Source organism: Osmerus mordax, chromosome 26, assembly GCF_038355195.1.
Source record: "Osmerus mordax isolate fOsmMor3 chromosome 26, fOsmMor3.pri, whole genome shotgun sequence".
In the NCBI taxonomy this organism is placed as follows: Eukaryota; Metazoa; Chordata; class Actinopteri; order Osmeriformes; family Osmeridae; genus Osmerus; species Osmerus mordax.
In genome coordinates this window covers 10,114,318-10,129,338 of record NC_090075.1, presented here as the reverse complement: position 1 = coordinate 10,129,338, position 15,021 = coordinate 10,114,318, and the positions used below count along the sequence as shown (strand labels likewise).

Sequence of the window (15,021 nt, the reverse complement as noted above, 5' to 3'; positions counted from 1 at the left end):
TTAACATAGTGAAGACGTATTTGATAATACCCAATTGCTGTGAAAGTACCAAGTCAATGAAGGGAATAGTTAATTACAAGTTCAAGACAAAATCAACGTATTTATTACATATGCAGGTGTCTGATACACTCAAGTTGAGTATCTCAGAAGACTGGACTAAGAATACAGGAAATCAAGGGAGTTAAATAGTATCACAATATGGGAGGATACTTTTAGCATAGCCTTCACAAGCACAGATATAGGACACTGCATGCTAGATAGATTTTGTTTAGGTCTTTAGATAGGGCTCCCAGAAATGGCCTTGACGTTCCTTCTATTTTCCTCATTCAAAGTTGCATGGCATTATACACTTTGGTAATATTGTGACCTCTGACCTACACTAGTGTCACATGCCTTTCCTAGTCGCACCTTACAAAGAACTAACTATGTGGTTCCCAACCCTGGTCCTGTCCTGCATGTTTTAGATGTTTCCCTGCTCCAACACACCTGATTCAAATGAATGGGTCGTTAGCCAGCTCTGCAGAAGCCTGCGTATGACCATTCATTTGAATCAGGTGTGTTGGAACCACTGAACTAACTTATGGCTATGCAGGCATAAGAAAACAGAATAATGACAGTTTATCAATGATGCAAGAAACATAATTAATAGATTTTTCTCTCCTGGACATAACCAAGGGTTATGTGCTCATGAGCTTCATATAGCAGGGTATAGATTTACATTTAGTCATTTAGGGTTAGGGTTAGGGAGGTTTGGTTGTAACCCTAGATAAAACATTGTTTATTATATTCAGAGCATTCCAAACAGAATAAAAGTAAAAAAGTAATCATTATCTTAAATTATTGTTAACTGATCTGTGGTTTAAGGTCATACCTCTTCAATAGCTGGGCAACACTGTACATTAAGGTTACATTCATTGCCATGTACCTACCTAGCAATAGGTTTAGTAAAATTATTGTAGATATGTAGGGATTTCTATGTAATTAATGGTATTAAGTATTAGCAGTATAGGTTCCTACAAAAGTGTCAGAAGGCACAGTATGGAGATTAGTGCGAGTGGTAGGTAGATGTTGTAAAGAGGCAGCTGAAGATTGTGCTACCAAAACTAGATCAATGTTAACAACGTGCACTACTGTAGAGCTAAATACAAAATAAACTGTAACAACATTGCATGCGGTTCCCATGTAACCAAATAGTTGTCAAGATAGGTATTGCTATGTAATTACATGGTAGTTAATGTAACTGTAATGTAACAGAGTTGATGATAGTTGCCTTTTAAAGTGTAAGGCTTTGATTATTTGCCTTTATTGAGAACATTTAGCACACTCTGAGCAAACGTCAATTACTGCCAGGCGCCACATGCAAAGAACTAAGGAGTCACCATAGTCACTGTTGCTACATTTCACCCACTGCTAAACGTATACAATTTGAACTCACAGCACAACACAGTAACTTCTTGTTTCTGGTTTTTACACCCAAACAAGGATTCTCCACAGTTGGAGACATCACAGGCCATTCTCCACAAAAGCACGGTTCTCAAACCAAAGTCCATTGTATGTTTAGCGCTATGTTGTCAAACACGGCATAGACGTGCAAGTGTGCAGAAACTACATGCTAAAACCTCAGAATGCTTAGAGGTCATTGCCAGCTACATATTCAATTTTACCATGGTATAAAATAAAAATCAGAAAGACATATTTACATCTGCTGCTGTATTGTATGGAAAAATAGGTTGTTTGTATAGAGCAGTGAAGGACCGTTACGTTTATTACACACAGTAATACTTCTATTTACGTCTATTTTTCCCTTGTGATGAATGCTACATTTTGTCGAGAGACATTACATACAGGCCGCAAATGGAACTAAATCTCATCCTTAAGGAACAACATTTTGATTTTAACATCACATAGTGAGAGACGTTTGTCTCAGAGGTTCCTCTTAAGTTGACCCAAGCAAAGCTCATTGCCTGTTCTTTTCTGTTCTGTTCTGTCAGGCAGAGAAGAATGATACGGTAAACCGATAGAGCCTCTTACAGAGACAGCAGCAGGTGCAGCAGTGACTGTTGCAGTGTTGTCATTGGCCCCACACTGTAGTCAGGATGAGGTTCACAGATGTAGCCACTTATTGTTAGGGTTTATAGGCTGCCCTCAACAATATATCTTTGTCAAGAGGAGCTAATCCTGATGCCGTATCTTCTTCTTCTAAGCATTACGTTATTTTATCATCCTCTTTGCTCTATCCTCCCAAACAGAGTTGTTATAAAGCAACGTAATTAATTAAGTGAATCAGCATTATTTTCTTTTAAAGTCATTTTTTTTCTCTTGGATAAAAAGGGAATTTAGCATGAGAAAGGCAGGTTAGCGTTGGTTGTCAAAATGCCCCATCTTTGTAATTACATGCAATCTCATATGAAAAAGGTTGCCTCAACAGAAAATCCACCAAATGTCACCATGGGCAGCACTACACCCTCAGGTGGTTGTCGTCAACTTGATGTCTAATTATGTGAAACTCTCTATACTAACACACCAAGGAAATACTTATTCAGCGACCAAAAAAGACAGTTTGTAAAAAAAAGAGTGTTTAAATAGAACCATCTCTGACTTTGTTATATCTCTTAGATTTCACACATTTTCAGTTACTTTTAGCTAGCTCAGTTAGTTCACATTTAATTTGTGCAGAGTTTTTTTTCAGACATTGATATTTACCATCCAGTAATAACATGCCTTTTATTGTCCTGTAAAGAACTAAACCACTGTTTTTTCCAATACTGGAATTAATTATTTTATGAGGGTGTTAAAATCATTTGCAAGAACATAATATCCACACACCCAAAGCAGAGGTCGATGCAAAACATCAGTCTGTCACAAAGAGACTCAAACTTGAACTAAAACTTTTTTTAAACCACACAAGCAGATAAAGGTCTTGATTATTGACTTGAATTGATTAATACCGTTTTACTGATTCAGAGCTGAGACTGTATGATGACTTGAAGGGATGAAATTATTTGCTAAAAGGTTAGATGAACGTCTATGCATAACAAATACTTTTAACGTTAGTTTCCCTCGAATTTGTGAAAATTAAACATTTTAAAATCTTTATTTGTCAGAAAAGAATGCTTGTAAAAAGTATAATCTATACATCATCGTCATTCTTTAAGAGATTACTATCAATGACGATATTTATCGACAGAAGGCCATAGGCAAAAACAACTGTAGGCCCTATAACTTAAAGTACAAACTTTTTCTTTTCACTTAGTGAGTCCCACTTGTCAAGGACAATCTGAAGGATATATTGCACACTCCTATGTTTACCGACACCGTCCCTAAATAACAGGCCTGTCTTGTTGGAAAAAGGGCTTTTAGGTGTGGATGTGATGTGCTCTCCTATAATCCAGCAGAGACACGACTCTTTCCCCTGGCAGACGTCTGTAGATCCCCACTCTCTCCGAGCCAGCCCTCGCTCGCGGCTGCCATGGCAGAGACGCAATAACTGCTGTTGACTTAGAGCCTTGCCTCCCAGGTTCTCCTCTGTCACAGAGAAATTGAATATTTTCCCAAATACTGTTGCAGCTGTGCACAGATAAGACGCGTCCTTTTCACATACCACCACTTATGAGACAGAGGTGTGTGTGTGTGTGTGCACGTGTATCTTTCTATGAATGGAAGTGTTTGTGATGCATTATTAATATGTTAATGTATTGTACATTGTCAGTAATATACATGACATCAATAAATGTGAAATTAGTCTTCTTCTTTTTAATGTAACTACAACTTGCCCTTTTATAAAATAATGATGGTATAATATAAATATTTTAATAAATGTTCATAATAATGCATTGGCTGTTATTATAGTTGTTGTTATTTTAATTACTATGACATTATATAATTACCCATAGTAATAAGTAGCACTGCCTATGAAATTGTGTACACCTGTGAAATTACACACACAATCGGCCACCAGGTGTATTTAGTTTGCCACAGAGCAATGTAACGATACATTTTTCAGCCCCGCTTTTGTACGTTGCTCTTACAGTAAGTATAAATATTTTTTACAATTCTATGCAGAGCAGAACAAAATGAATAAATGAAATCCAAAAAGAAGCTATGGAAGGTTACTACTTGGACAAGGTGGAAAACGTGAATTGTCAATAACATTATTCCTTTCACAAAAATTTGTATTCACCGTTATGCTCTACACTTCTCCATTTATTACAACATTCTGCTAGGAGATTACTGAATTAGCCAACGTAATGTTCCACCTGCCATTTCAGGGAAGAGGGAATCCCCACTGCCGCAAAGTTATTTGGCAAGTGAACATAAAATGTTCACAAAATGGCAGAGAAGGGAACACCCTGGCTGATGGTGTTTAACCGATTTCCAATTGTAAAATTAAATCTGCCTAAATTCTGTGTATTACCATTTAAGGGTGAACAGTTATCCACACAGCAAGGCTCCATATCAGGAGATCCACCAAATGATTGTATCGTTGAACACAAACCCAAAAGCTGAACACAAAGTTAATTCATGTTCTTTCATTTGTGACTAACTAGACCTCCATGTTCCATCCACCTTTTTTTGTTGTTGGCATGTTTACTCAGTATTTCTAGGAACGTCAGGCCAATAACTCCCTGTGCCGTATTTTACCCATGGTTTGATGTTGTAAGCGCAAATGCAGGTGCTCTTGATTACGGTCATACTGCTGGTCCTTACATTGTGAATAAAAGCAGCCCAGCCCTAGAGCAATCTGGACAGTACCGTCAAAGGCACAGCAGTACTTTGACACCACTGATTAGGAGAGACTAAGCACTTATCAAATTGCCCATAAGCAATAACAGATTCAAAGAGTGATTTCCACCAAAAAATATGTTTCACAGTTGGATCACTAGCCGGTATCCAGTGAGCATTTTGATAGTAAAAAACTATGGCAAATGTTTCCTCAAGTGTTAGAGAGTCTAGTTTGGTTGATAAACTTTTACTTTGTTTTATATAGAGTACACACACATTTGTATTATCGCATTGCAGTGCATGCGTTTTTAATTTTGTTTTCATACTACTATGAGTAAAATAAACGTTAATTCTGTCATTTTAATGTGTGTTACAAGACAGAATAATATTAAAACAAGTAAGAATAGAAAGTGAGTGTTAATATTTGGCACTTTGTCCCCTTTGTCCATACAATAGTAGACTGAGCTATTGATCTAAGAGTGGAAAGGAACAGAGAAGCAGAAAAGCAATCCAGGCTCTGGAACATCAACAACAGCTGTAGCCGCACTCTCACTCTCATGCAAGACTGTAGTGAAAAAGATATTTTTGGTTTGAATCAAACTATAATATGCTTAAGGACAAGTTGACTGAGCGATCCAAGTTTACTACAGTCAGAGGATGCTATTGACAAAAAAACGGAATAGCTAAAATGTGCATATGGCCAAAGCTGTTAGCTGTCCAATTTGCAGCAGTAATGGAGACACATTTGATGGTCTTTGTACACTAGTTCCATGCAGGCTTTGAAGGACTGAGATGGTTTCCCGTCTGACATGTTTATAACTATGACAGAATGTTTGGGATTGTGCCATCTAATATTTGGCAAATACTTTTTACCAGTCAGTGTGTGACTGATGATTCTTCCATAAAAATATGCTAAGATTCTGGTATTTGTATTATTTTGATTCAGACACAAAGAAAGGGGCTAAAGACAGGTTACAGAGAAGAGCCCCCTCCTATTTTACTAGCTCATGCTCCCTCTACCCTTTCGTCCTCAGTCAAAACTAATGGGGGACCCAGCTACAGTTCTTTCCATTCAGCAAGAGCTATGACCACTTTGATATGCAAATATATTCCTTCCAAACAGCAAGAATTTGCACTTGCATTAATTCAAGCATTTTGTGCAAAAATATGTGAAATAACATCTTTATTAGCGAGGGTCTAAAGAATAGGATACTTGTAATGTGGTCTTGGACAGCTAACAAGACTACGTTTCTCATTTTGCATTGTCTAACCAAATATTTAAAGTCGGATTCTGACCAAACTGTTAAGTCATAGCATTATCCTTGTTTAAAGTAAATGTGGTTAGTAGTTTGAGCAAGAATTTCTGTCACCATACAGTATATTCCGCTGACGAGTCTACACAAAGCTGGACCTGACCATGCTGAACATGGTCATAGCTTTTGGGAGTTTTCGGACCAATGCAAATTTGCACTGATGGTGCACATTTCGGACCGTTCTTAAGAACTTAAACAGCATTACATTCATTCCTGGTTGGACTGGCACATGCTTTTCTTTTGTAATACACTGTATGTGTGTTACAGAAAAACAAATGCATTTAATTGCCTGCATTGGAGGTTAATCCAGTCAGGAATTTGTCAGCTTTTCGCATCAGGCGCACAACTTCAAAAAGACAAGGATCACGAATCATGTGCGTGTAGTTTAGTGGATAAAACGATTGCAGCCAAATTTACTACAATAACCTAATGTTCGGAGTTCTACTGCAACACACTGTCGTCTATAGACTACAAAAAACTGACCCGGGTATGAGTCCCTCTCCGCATGTGGCTTTTCACCGCTTGTTAACACATGGTTGACAAGGCGGCTTTGGTAATGAAAGTAGGCCACATAAAAATTATCTGTATTTTAGACTTGAAATACATTGAAAGATGTTTGAGTGCGAATTTCAGTTTTCCTTTTATTTGTACGCTCTAATGACACACAAGCTTATATGGCTTTAGCCTACTACATAATTATAATAAACCTATAGCCTACTGGATTAGCCAACAAGAAATCTAACTATTGCATCAAAACTAAAACAAACTTCTTGAATTTCCCTGTTCACAAAATAGTGCAATCAGGAACAAAGCCCAAGAGATTAGGTTCCTACTCTCCTTTATGTCAAGAATCACACATATATCTGTTCCTAAAGTGAAACTACAGCCTAAATCCAATCAAACATCTAATCGGAAGAGTTACAAAAACAGCGATGAATGCCACTCAACCTATGACTTGGAAGGGATTCATTTAAATAAACTGACGTCTTTCGGTAGGGCGTATATTTGGTTTAAAACCCTAAATGTATAAGCTGTATGATTAAAGTCGTTAAGCATGTCTTTCTTATTCGACAATGCAACTTTTGGTCAATGAAACAGACCAAGGATTTCGTTGTAACGTTAAAATAAGTTGCTGCATGTTCCTCAACTTGTAAGGTCTAAGCCCTACGTGAAATAGACCATAAAGGGAATATTACAAAGGTGTCATCAACAGCTATAAAAAATAAAATCGTAACGCTTACCTTACTGATTATAACCGTCGGTTTGGGTTAAATATGCTGAATTCTGAAAAATCTGTTGGACAATGGCAATGTGTTGAAAGCAGACAGACTTGTAATTGGAACTCCTCTCCAGCTCAGAACACAGCAGGCAGCGTAGAGAGAACCTCTGCAGTTCTGATGCATGCTCCACTTATCCGAGACAGATATGTGTTTTTTTGTGTGGGGGATTAATCAACCGACCGGTCCCGCTTTTAGCCCATACAATCACCTAAACCGGACACAGCTTTCATGACAATTTGCTGTTCAGTCTTAACCCAAACTATTCACTTCGAGTATTTGCTCTCAGCTCCCCGATTGTCTGCAGTCCAAGCAACAACAAGAAGTAACGAGTCTGACGAGAGAGAGTGCGAAGTGATGTGATGGGAAAATTGTATGTGGACTGCTCTCCGTGGACTGCTCTCCGTGGACTTGGTCCTTTCCTTGTTCCGATGAATAAGAGAATGGCGGTTAGCGTGACTGCGAAGTTTCAGCGTCTCGCCCGTGGAAAAGATCCCACTTGCAGCATTGAGACACTTGCCTGAAACAGCGGAGCAGGGTTCCAGTAAACAGAGCAAGTGCAGTAAGTCGAATGCAGGCTGCCTTCTGCATTAGCCGTCTGTGAATGGGTTAGCTTCAAAACATGACATGGATTCCAAATCAACGCTGAATTGGATTTGGCTAGCCCAGCGCTGAAGGAACTAATCATGTGAACCTATTTGCACGTTCAACAAGAACACTTATATGCTTTTAAACCCTTGCTATCGAAAGAAGAATACAGTTTGTAGAGTACAAATGTTCAAGGGTCAGTTCACCCCAAAATCATGAATAGGCCTACATAGTTACCTAAATACAAGCCTACATAGATTATCAATGTAGATTGTCGAAGCAATCTATATGTAGGCCTACCAAATCTATGTTGGTACATATATAATCAACCGGAGAGATGTCTGATGTTTCTTCAACATAATGGAACTGGATTGGGCTAGTCTTGTGGTAGCCTACTCAAAGCGCCAAAAAATAAAAAATAAATAGGCTACATTTGAAAACTGCACTATACAAAACTCAACAGCAATGTTTTATTCAGACAATAGAGATCAGTGCTGACAGTTTATATTATATTTTGTGTATTTCAGATAATACAATATTTTTGTCTAAATACAAACATTTTCATCTTACAGTAGGCCTATCATTTAATCACTGGCTTATTAACTAACTGCATAAACCCCAAAGTGTTGTTTTACTGAACCGAAGATCTGTTTTTAATGCAAAAATAATGCAGTTAGGGGTAACCATTAAATAACAGTTGAAAAAAGTTTACAATAATATTAATGTGAAACCATTATGTTTATCTCATGATCCAGGGATGCCATGTTCTGGTCTGGCTGAAGAATTTAGCTAAGGACATTATCAGGCAGGAGGCTGGTTTACACCTGGCTTCAATAAAACCTGCTAAGAAGAAAGGTGAATGCAAGTCATGTTCACTATAGGTGAAGGTGAACAAAAGAGAAGGGCCATAGTGTTTTCATAAGCATAATTGGACATAATAATCCAGATTTTTATGGACATAAAAATAGAAAACATATGTAATAAAGGTCAACCATTGGCTGATAAACATTTGGAAAGATAATGTTTATGTAGGCTATAAGCACCAGAGAGTACAGGGTTTCTTAAAGAGGACATTTCTTAACCAGAGGACATTGAAATCACTAAAACAACCATTTTGTTTTTATCCTTTACATTAATTTAATGCCAAACATTCTGTCTTATGTGAATGTATTGTGCTACACGTGTCCCAAATGTTTAACATTTACAATTCACATCTATTCATTTAGCATATGTTAATGTCACATTTAGATATTAGGAATTTAATGTAAATTACAAATGTAGCAATCTCATCAGGTAATTATTTGAATGGTACAAGAATGAGGAAACACTGTGTGTTGTTTCGTATTTTAGTGTTCTAGAACTTCTATTCAAAGTGGTTCTATACAAATATAGTTTGTGTTTATTATGAGCTGCTTGCATGTATTCTTTCAATCATCTTCATAATCACTAACCAATATGTAGTCTGCAGATGCATAACATGACAAAGCCTCTTCCCTGCTCATGTTTCTTGACCTAACTATAATTTACACAAAGACTTAATTGAATTAAAAATCTAAATGAGAAGTACTATAATGCCATCTAGTCTCTATTAAGGTGAATATGTAATTACAATGTAAATCTATGTTTTATGTTGGATATGGATATTTAGGAGGCACATCAAAGGACCTGAAGTAAACTTGAGATTAAAAAAATTATTTAATTTCTCAAGTCTCTAGTGACTTGTTCTTAACCCTGAGTTGTCCCATGAACAATGCTTTCTCAAAATATTGTTGATTGTCATCTTGTACACAGATGAACAGTCACTTTGGTACTCATTCCATTAATGATGGGTTATGGATTAGTTGAGTTGTGTACTTCACAGCTAAATCTAGATATTTCTAACTTGCACATGCAGTTTCTAATGCTGCTATTCATACAATTTGGTAAAGGTTAAGGTAAAATCATTGCTTGTATGCAAAACAAGCTACCCCCCCCCCCCCAAACTCCAAAATCTCATGGTTCAAATGTGTCCATCTTAGAAGACAACATATTTTTTGATAAAATGATCGATGTAAGCTTATTAACATTAGCTGCATAATATTATAGAATAGAAATGTGACAATTCTCAAACTCTTTTGTATGTGGGTTTACTATTCTGAATATTTACCCCACATAATATTATGGTGCATTGAAAAATCAATACAAATGTTCTTTTTTAATGCAACGTTGACTTGACCCAAAATCAATGACCAATAATTGAGTCTTCTTGAATCCTTTCTCAATCAATACAGGTTTTTACCAATCATTCAATATATTACTTCAACAAAAGATGCTCAAGTACCCAAGCAATATGTTTGCAACAAGTCATACCAAGTCATACCAATAATACCAATTATTTAGAAGCGAATATGCTTTTACAACCGATATTCAGCTGCTTTCAAAGGGGCTGGCTAGCTAACAGAATGACAATATAAAGTGGATATACTTTCAGTATAGATCAGTGAATTTTGTTACATAAATGCATGTGTTTACTTATGTCAAAACTGCCTGAACATTGCAAATTATAGCAAAAAACAAAACAACCAATACAGTACATTTTGATCAACATAACATAATCAATTTATAACATAGGAAACAGCAGACACATTTTCCACTATCTATCCATCTATCTATCTATAATTCTATAAATCTGTGTGTGTCACCGACATCATCGCAGGCACTGTGCCCTATCTATAATTCCAGGAATCTGTGTGTGTGTGCCACCAATTTTATCACAGGAACTATGCACTATCTATAGTTCAAGGAATCTGTATTTGTGTGTTTCACTGACCGATCTTAATCACCGACTGCATCAAGGGTACTGTGCACTAGTTTGGATTGAATTTCAGTTATTTAACCACTATTGGATTTTAAAAGCCTGCTATGCCAATGTCCACATCAAGCACCATTCCTCATAATTTGATACGCAGACAGGAAGCAATTAAAAAGAAGTGAAACACACAAGAGGCTTTGAGATCAAATTTGAACCAACCTAGACACGTACAACTCTGGCCTACACAACTGTCAAAATAACTACACTAAATAAACAAATGATTCCAACAAGATGTATCATGGCATAAACACAGCAGAGTTCCTTGAAAGGGCCCTCCCGGATTCTCAACATTGAGTCTGCTTTGTAAATATATAAAAGATATGTTACATATTAATGGAATAATATCTGTTTTTAACTAACTAATAAGGCACATTACTCCATGTTACTGTGACATGACAGACACTCATTTGCAGTTACATATCACCTGACCATCTCCCATCTCTTTCATTATCTTTGCTTACATGCAAAAAAAAACTAATTCAAATAGAAATATCTTAAAGAGTTGTACATTTGTAAATAAGTAAGGTACATTTTAAGGTAGGTTTTCAATTTCGGAATAATCCTTTAAAAAAACTGCTCTTTCTCTCCACCTTGACTCTTGATCATTTATCTGCCAGAGAATTCAAATGGCTCATGTATGTGACTGATGTAGGTCTGATGAGTGGTACAGAAACAACAGATATAAAAAAAAAAATATTCAATATTCCATGAAAACTTGGCAGAGTGGAAACAGATGTGCATCACTTATGGCCTATCAAAACAGTGTTCTATGGTGGCCAATAATATGGTTGAGCAAAAGCCAACAGTTTTAATTTGCTTCGCTTTGCAAAGCTGGGCTCTGGTTTGTGTGAATGTGGACACGTTTTTTTTTTTTTTTTTTACAAAAAGGGTCATCCCTGGACTCAGTGTAACATGAAACTGACTGAGGAAGTACTTTTTATTTTTTTATGAAATGATAATATTCATTAAAATAAATTATAATTTCCACAGCTTCAATACATGTTACTTTTATCATATGTTTAAAATCATAAACATTTGTTCATGTCGATGTGGACAAAGCATCCCAACCTAAACAGACAATAAAAATATACTACGGATATAATATGGTTTAGTTAGTACACTCCTGTTTGACGAAAACATTCCACATTGTTCTTTCTTATTAACATGAACACTATGAGGGAGAGGAGAAAGAAAATATGTGACATCACAAGTCCCTTTAGAGGTCAATAATCTTTTCGAATAATTGCCTGCAATTTTAATTGAAGCAAAATCTTTCTAAAGCATTCATCATGGTAAATGCACATTACTTCTTCCAATTGTGCATTCCTATTAATTCTGTTAATTTAAAAGTAACTTCTTTGTGTGAGTATAAAGGACAGCAATTATAAAAGTTTTAAGTACATATAGCTTATTATTGTTCTAAATACATGCAAGGACTGCTTAGTAATGCCTAAAAAGTTTAAAATTGTGCTTGGTTTTACTTGCTTGAACATTTTACTAGTCAACACTAATTAATTTGCCCCCTAGGAGCTAAATTGAGTTTGTACTGGCAACAGAAATCAGTGTCCAAAATGTTGATTACTGAGCCCCAGTTTTTTGTATCAAACCATGAACCAGCAAGTTTTTCCCCGCAAAAGATGAGTAAGTCTTGTCAGTATAAAATGCAGAGCTCCATAATGAAACACATCCCAATGTTTAAATTAAAAACAAAGAATAGAATAGTTCTATCCTTGTTTCTCAAGAGATACTTTGAAATCATCTCTAATTACTCTAGCAAGTGGGTAACAGTAATGTCTTCCCTCATATATTCCAGTCATCACAAAGGACTGCAAAAAAAAGAAAATCTGAAGGAAAAATATGGCTTCATGATACCATAAAAATGTGTCATAAATACTGAGTTATTAGAGTCATTAGATTGATCATGCTTCCTCCCTTAGTTGCCCTCTCCTGGGTTTGATGTTGGGAGTTTACCACAAACACTAATCCTAAATGAAGACAGTTAAAACACCACTTTATCCAGCTACAACACCAAAATGCTCATTAGTTAGTGTGGATGGGTTCTTGAGAGCCTCCCAACTAAGCAAAAGATAAGACATATTTTAAAGGTAGTTTAGTCTGCTTGTCAGACGAGGGCAGGTTTAGCTGTTAATGGAAGATTCCTGACTGTAGCATTGAATTTGCCCAAGTACCCAAATTATAATAATGAATTGCAGTCAACTGCTGTTTTTTGAATGTTTGCTATACTTTGCTCTACTGCTTTAGTATCACATACATGTGTGCTGGACAAAACCATATGAATACTCTGTGGTGTCAATGGTAAAGTTGTAGAAACTGAAGAAGCTAAATAAGTAATTGTCAAATTAATAGATGCAATAAAAGATCATAGGCAAAAGGAAATGGAAAAATGGCCATATGCAATGGATCCCATACATATTTCAGATGACAGGATAGGCTTGTCATGGTTAAACTAATACTTGGACATTTGATTAACTGTGTTAATCATTTCTCATCTGCACTTGCGCCAGCCTCAGCTTTGATTAAATTCTGACTAGTGTTACATTGTTCATTATGTATACTTGCAGAATAATTGACTGGACTGCTCGTAGGCACAAAATGAATCCTTTCTATCAGATGAGGAAGTGCTATAAAATCATGTCATCCACTTTGCATAGCATGTCATCAGATGAGGGGGCAAAACCTCTTGTAGCTTGACCTCTGTGGACAAAGGACATCAGTAAATTAGAACATCTGAAATTCAACAAGCTTTATCTTATAGGCTTAATGACCTGAAGTCAAACAGATGTCCCAACTTTAGTATGTTTTGTCAGATACAGATCATGCATGTAGCATACGTTTATGGAATTGTCCTCCTCTTAATTTTCTCCACTGTCATGACAATGATGTTTAGCTGTAACTCTGTAAATGCGCTGAGATCTGTAGTGCTTTAGATTACATTTTAGATCCAGTTCCTTTGAACATTTGATCCTCAACACAATCCTCCTTGTATCTATCATACTCTCATGACTAAAACTGTGTAGCAGATGAACAATTGAATTGGTTGTGAATCAAGTGGAATTCAATGTCTGATTCTGAATAATTCAATATATTTTTATATTTTCAAATGTCACATTCAATTGAGCTCTCACAAGACCATTTTTCAGGAAGCAGAGAATATCATGAATGTCATGGTTTTCTTTTATTGTAAAGGCTATTCACCATCTGAACTTCAAACTGCTATGGCAACACCAATAATAGCCTCAGTTGTGTTTAATCACATAGTTCATTTCTGGTGTTCAGACTAACACATACAGTGTCAAGTCCAATTCTCATGAGGCAGGAATGATACATTGTTGAGAGAGCCCTCCACAGCTTCCCATTAGTTTTTAAATATTACACTTTTTTGGAATTGAATTCTCTTTAAGTTAGTAATGTAAACGCAGTAGCAGTTTTTGGCACGGGCTGCCCGGGGCGGCATGAAGAGGGGGGCGATAATTTCCCAAGTGCATCAAATTAATTTAACCCTCCCGCTATCCTTGAGTTTCAAACGCACTACCAGCAGAGAGCGCCAACCGCAACACGCCATATTTTCTATAATTGTGCAGAAACATATTATTACATAGTCAGAGAGAGCAGGAAGAGAGACTCTTTCAACCATTTCACTCAACTCCTCGGTTGTTGGTTTGTTGCACTAAACCTAAGCCGTTGGAAATGCAATTGTGAGCTTTCTCACCAATGCATGTTGGTAAAAGCTCAGAGATGACTACATTCCTGTGTCTTCCCATTACAACTGAATGAATACCTTGGCGACAATGGTTATGTAGTCAATTGAAGAGACAACAGTGGGAAGTTCATACATGGGCAAAGGGTGAGCACTCTGGAATCGACTCTTTAAGTCACAGCTGTTGTGCAAGGGACAAAGAAGGCTATGCTCTTAACAGATCTCTTCACCATCCAATTACTAAGACCCTAACGAAAGATGTGTTGTGGAATGGGATAAGGACCGCAATGGCTAAGTAGCTGAAAGCATGCAATTGTATTTATCTGTCTAAGAACGTTGTAACTATTTATGGGATGATGTGGGCTCTCTGCTACAAAAAGAAATAGAACTAAACGAGTTCCTCTCATAATTTTTGTTTTTATAGCAAAGACTAAGTAATGGGTTGATAATACAGTGCATTGGGAAAGTATTCCCAGTGCTTCACGTTTTCCACGTTATGTTACAGCCATATTCCAAAACAGATTTTTTTTTAATTCTCTAAAACATTTACAC

General features: G+C 36.6%; 1 protein-coding gene across 3 annotated transcripts in view; it reads right to left on the bottom strand.

The window, feature by feature from the left end:
* adgrl2a (adhesion G protein-coupled receptor L2a) overlaps nucleotides 1–7,857 on the bottom strand; it is a 92,787-nt gene extending 84,930 nt beyond the window's left edge. For all 3 annotated transcript variants that reach the window (XM_067229488.1, XM_067229490.1, XM_067229489.1), the window contains exon 1: nucleotides 7,277–7,857. The gene's annotated coding sequence lies outside the window, so the exon portion shown is untranslated. The remainder of the gene's footprint in view (nucleotides 1–7,276) is intronic.
* Between the last annotated feature and the right edge of the window lie 7,164 nt (nucleotides 7,858–15,021).